The sequence below is a fragment of the Mastomys coucha genome, unplaced genomic scaffold (assembly GCF_008632895.1).
Source record: "Mastomys coucha isolate ucsf_1 unplaced genomic scaffold, UCSF_Mcou_1 pScaffold13, whole genome shotgun sequence".
Taxonomy (NCBI): domain Eukaryota; kingdom Metazoa; phylum Chordata; class Mammalia; order Rodentia; family Muridae; genus Mastomys; species Mastomys coucha.
The window spans coordinates 86,011,560-86,017,571 of NW_022196895.1; the positions used below are offsets into that span (position 1 = coordinate 86,011,560).

At 39.6% G+C, this 6,012-nt stretch overlaps 1 pseudogene; it reads left to right on the forward strand.

The window, feature by feature from the left end:
* Window positions 1–3,940: 3,940 nt before the first annotated feature.
* Window positions 3,941–4,934, forward strand: LOC116087451 (annotated as a pseudogene).
* The last annotated feature ends 1,078 nt before the right edge of the window (window positions 4,935–6,012 follow it).

Sequence of the window (6,012 nt, forward strand, 5' to 3'; positions counted from 1 at the left end):
ACTTGAAAACATAATGGTGTAATTTTGGAGTCAGATTATTCACACTAAAATATATCTTCCTGCATATATATGTACACATACACATATATATTTACACATAAATGTATACATACATGTACATCATATTCAACTAGCAGGCTACAAGTTAGTGCTGCAGTTTCTGCAGAGATAGAAAAAAAGGCTATGTTACTTAATCCCCTGCTGTTTTACTATGAGGTTTTAAAAGTCAGAGACTCCGACGTGTAATAAGGACACATGCTCCACTATGTTCATAGCAGCCATATTTATAATAGTCAGAAGCTGGAAACAACCCAGAGGTCCCTCAACACAGGAATGAATACAGAAAATGTAGTACATTTACACAATGGAATATTACTCAGCTATTAAAAACCACAACTCCAGGAAATTCACAGGCAAATGGATGGAACTTGAAAATAACGTCCTGAGTGAGGTAACTCAGTCACAAGAGAACAAACACGGTATGTACTCACTAATAAGGGGATATTAGCCCAAAAGTTCAGAATACCCAAGATTCAATTCACAGACCATATGAAGCCTAAGAAGAAGAAAGACCAAAATGTGGATGCTTCAGTGCTTTTTAGAAGGCTGAACAAAATACTCACAGTAGGAAATATGGAGACAAAGTGTAGAGCAGAGACTTAATGAAAGGCCATCTAGAAACTGCCCCAATGGGGATCCATCCCATATACAACCAACCATCAAACCTGGATTCCAGGAAGTGCTTGCTGATGTAAGCCTGATATGGCTTTCTCCTGATAGGCTCTACCAGAGCTTGACAAAGACAGAGGTGGAAGCTCGCAGCCAACCATTGGACTAGCTCAGGGGTCCCCGATGGAAGAGTTGGAGAAGGGACTGAAGGAGCTGAGAGGGTTTGCAACCCCATGCAGGGAGCATCAGTGTCAAAGGCCAGACCCCCACAAAGCTCCCGGGGACTGGACCATCAACCAAAGAATACACATGAAGTGACCAACCCATGGTGCTTGCCACATATATGGCAGAGGATGACCTTGTTGGACATCAGTGGGAGGGGAGGCCCTTAGACCTGAGGGTGTTCAATGCCCTAGTGTAGGAGAATTCCAGGGTGGGAGGACATGGGTGGGTGGGTGGGATAGCAGCCTCATAGAGGCAGGGGAAACGGGGATTGGATAGAGGATTTCTGAAGGGAAGACCTGGAAAGAGGAAAGCATTTGAAATGTAAATAAAGAAAATATCCAATCAAAATACACACACACACACACACACACACACACACACAAGAAAAGCTTTTGTTTTAACATATGACACTGACTAGCAAAAAAAAAAAAAAAGTCACTAGAGACCAAATTTTCTAAAACATGGGACAAAATACAGAACATCATTGAGAACACACTAACTATAGAGCCACTTGGGTAAGTAAAAAAAATCAAAAAATATATATAATACCCCAGCTTCCACCTTCAGAGTGTTTTCAGTCTATGGCATGCACAGAGCAAAGCAAGCAGGAAGCTGGCACTTTCTACAAGTGATGGAGTTCAGACTCTGTGGAGGAGGGTTATGTCAAGGCATAGGTTTTACAAGGCAGATTTTTCTACAGAAAGAGAATGCTGAAACTTCAGGATACAGAATAGTTGGTATAAATTTATAGTATTTACTTCTGTGTCATGGTTATCACAGTAATAAAATTACACATAACAACAAAGCTTGAAGATATTTACAAAATTAGAAAAGCATTTAGGCTACAAAGATGGCTTAGCAATTAGAAGAACTTGCTGCTCTTACAGATGGTGCAGGTGTAGTTCCCCTGTTTGCAACCTTTTTGAATTCCAGTTCCAGAACATTCAATGCCCTCTTCTGCCATTTTCAAGCACTAGGCACATACATGGTACACATACATCATCCAGGGAAACACTCACACACATAAAATGAAAGAATAAATGAAAATATTCACCATGCAACAACATATAATTCATAAGAGGAGTTCCATGAGCATTACATGACATGCAAACAAATAAGAAAATATGACTCATAGTAAAGGTAAAACTTGGTTCATTTAAACTAACCCAGAACAATAATGTATAATTGGCACTGATTTAAAGGGCTTTCATTTTTCTCTTTAGCTAGATAGAACTTTAGAAGGCTTTGTACCTATAGGAGCAAACTTCATTGTACTGGCTGGTTTTGTGTGCCAACTTGACACAGGCTGGAGTTATCACAGAGGAAGGAGCTTCAGTTGGGGAAGTGCCTCCATGAGATCCAGCTGTGGGGCATTTTCTCAATTAGTGAACAAGGGGTAGGGACCCTTGTGGGTGGTGCCATCCCTGGGCTGGAAGTCTTGGGTTCTATAAGAGAGCAGGTTGAGCAAGCCAGGGGAAGCAAGCCAGTAAGGAACATCCCTCTATGGCCTTTGCGTCAGCTCCTGCTTTCTGACCTGCTTGAGTTCCAGTCCTGACTTCCTCTGGTGATGAACAGCAGTGTGGAAGTAAGCTGAATAAACCCTTTCCTCCCCAACTTGTTTCTTGGTCATGATGTTTGTGTAGGAATAGAAACCCTAACTAAAACATTCATCTTTCTTGGGACAATAATTTTCAATAAACTGATGCTTATAAAATTTATCTCTGATCCTGTGAAGCTTAGATCTTTTCTTAGCCATTTGCAGTCCATAAAAGTCTTATCAAAACCTAGAAGCCATCTTCTTAAAACAAACACTGAAAGAGTCCAGGTTTTCAGCTTCCTTGATAAGGTAAACTTAAACACATAGGCAAGTTAGCAAACAAATCTGGCCTCTGGGAAGAAAATGACATTAGAAAACCCATTAATTAAAAGATTCATTGACCAAAGTAACTTGCTAACTTTTCCACTAAGTTCCATTAGTTCACCTGGTGAAGTTATATATGAGCCAACAGTATAACAGCATGAAGCTATGTAATCTATCTGTAACTAAATTCCTAAGCAAAGGCAAGATCTATTTGAAAAACAAGTAATTATCAGAAATTTCCCAAATGTTATATAAAGTATGCATGCAGATTCTAAAATTTAAGCAAGCCTCAAGAACACAGATGAATACTACCCTAACACACATCAAAACAAGAAGTTTAAAAACAAGTTATTAAGAAACAAACAACTTTAAAACAGAGAAAAGACGTATCGACAATCATAACAACAATGTCCTTGTGAATATATAAACTGAGAAAGGATGGTTGATAGTGGAATGAAATCTGTAGGGCTGTACTTATGTATAGCTCTGTGGAAATTAAACCAAGGTGTCAGGCAGTTATTCAGTAGTATTCTGAAGGACCACATTAGTGCAGATATCACAAGAAACATGTGAACTAGATACATGCAAAGCTATAGTTCTCAAATTTAACAATCTACCTAGAAGTGGAAAAGGAGAAGTATAAAATTACAACTGGATTAAATTGAAACCTGAAAATGTTACATTTCATGAACCAGATTAGCATAAGTGTATTAGTCAGATTAAGAGGCAAAGTATCAAAGCATCAACTGATAATGATATAGGTGAAAGGTGTTTCATTACAGCACTGTTCAGAAGAGCAAAGACTGAAAAGAGATAATGTGTATCATTAGGGAACTAATTAAACTGTAGAACCATTATACTGGGAAACATTCTGCAGCCTTCTGTAACTCGAATTATCTCTGCACCAGTTGATTTAATGTTTTGTCTACAAGGTGTTGAGTAAACACTGAAAGTTAAGAACGAGCATTTAGGTTGGCAAGGGGCAGGGCAGCGCGATGATGCAATCTGTCCAAGTGCTCCACTGGGCGGGGCAGGTCTGTGCTGTTGCCTGAGGAGCGTCCTCCATCGTGTTAGCGGATAGACAGAAAACTCAAGAAAGATGTCTAAGCACAGCCAATGCAGTTTATAAATCCAGAAACTCCTGGCTATGTTGGATTTGCAAATCTTCCCAATCAAGTTCACTGAAAGTCAGTGAGAAGGGGTTTCGAGTTCATTCTGATGGTGGTTGGTGAATTTGGTCTAGGAAAATCAACTCTCATAAACAGCTTATTTCTGACTGATCTCTACCCAGAAAGAATTATACCTGGAGCTGCAGAGAAAATTGAAAGAACTGTCCAGACAGAAGCTTCGACTATTGAAATTGAAGAGCCGGGTGTGAAGTTGCGGCTTACAGTAGTGGACACACCCGGCTATGGGGATGCCATCAACTGCAGGGATTGTTGCAAGACAATTATCTCCTACATTGATGAGCAATTTGATCACTACCTACATGATGAGAGTAGACTAAACAGGCGACACATCATTGATAACAGGGTACATTGTTGCTTCTACTTCATTTCACCTTTTGGACGTGAACTGAAGCCCTTAGATGTTGCATTTATGAAAGCGATACACAATAAAGTGAATATTGTGCCTGTCATTGCAAAAGCTGACACTCTCACTCTGAAGGAGCATGAGGCACTAAAGAAAAGGATTTTGGATGAAACTGAAGAGCATAGCATTAAAATCTATCACTTACCTGATGCAGAGTCAGATGAAGATAAAGACTTTAAGGAACAGACTAGACTCCTCAAGGCCAGTAATCCCATTCTCTGTGATTGGCTCCAACCAGTTGATTGAAGCCAAAGGCAAGAAGGTTAGAGGCCGTCTCTACCCATAGGGTGTTGTAGAGGTGGAGAACCCAGAACACAATGACTTTCTGAAGCTGAGAACGATGCTCATCACCCACATGCAGGATCTACGGGAAGTGACCCAAAACCTTCACTATGAAAACTTCCGTTCTGAGAGACTGAAGAGAGGCAGCAGGAAAGTAGAGAATGAGGACATTAATAAAGACCAGATCTTGCTTGAAAAGGAGGCTGAGCTCTGCCACATGCAAGAGATGATTGCAAGGATGCAAGCGCAGATGCAGATGCAGGGTGGTGACAGTGACAGTGGGACTCTCAGGCACCATGTGTGAGGTGGCATTTTCATATTGGAAACACTTTGGATAAGAACGTCTTGCCGATAAGAACTACAGCATCCAGTTTCTTAGCCCTGTGGAAAGGACTCATCCACACACAAGTGCCTGTGTCTGAGGGTTTCAGTTGTTTTTTTGTTTGTTTGTTTGTTTGTTTGTTTAACATTTGATGATTTTGATTTTTGGTTTTATTCTTTTTTCTTTTCTTTCTTCCTCTGCCCTCTCCCCCCCCTCCCGTCCCCCAACTCCCTTTGGTATGAAGTACTTTTAACATTTATTTCATTGTTATGTTGCATTTTAAATTTTGTGAGGAAAACTCTGATATTTTATTCCTCCTGAACCACTAATGTTAGAATTTATTTCTAAGAACCAGTCAACATGTAGACTCTTAATAGTGAATTTCTTCGACATAGCTGGCCTGACTAATCACTGACAAGTACTCTTTGATTTCTATCTAGACATTTTTGTTTGCTCAGAATGTTCCTGTGTGGTGGACATGATGTACCTGTGACAGAAGTGGTTGTGCACACTTGGTGGCAAGATATTTCCTTATTAGAATGAAGTCACACTGCTAACTTTATATTTGTACAGAACACCTAAACCAATTTTGCTGCTGTAGTTCATTCGGTTAATTCATCTGCATAATTATCTGTTAACCAGGTAGAACAGAAGAAAGTTATCTAATGAGATACATGTTTATACTTAAATAGCTTTTAAAAAGCAGGATTTCAGGGTTGAATTTTAAGAGCTCTGGATTCTAGTGCCAGATCATTTTCAAACCTCTGTAGAGAAAACTCAGTACAAGGACTTTCTATACTGTGGATGCTGTTTATGCTATGCTGTGGAGAGAACCAAAGCAGCTATAAGCTCCAGCTTCATATTGTAACAAGACTCTTTATAAGGAAGAGTCAGTAAACATTTTACTCAACTAAAAAGGCAATACTTTTTTAAAGAAACCAAAATGTTTATATATTATACTGCACTTTAATGTACTTTCTATAACTAGGTGCAAAAGATCTGCCATATCAGTGGAAATCATAGTCCTTGGCTGGCATGGATCCAAACCCAGGCTTGTGAT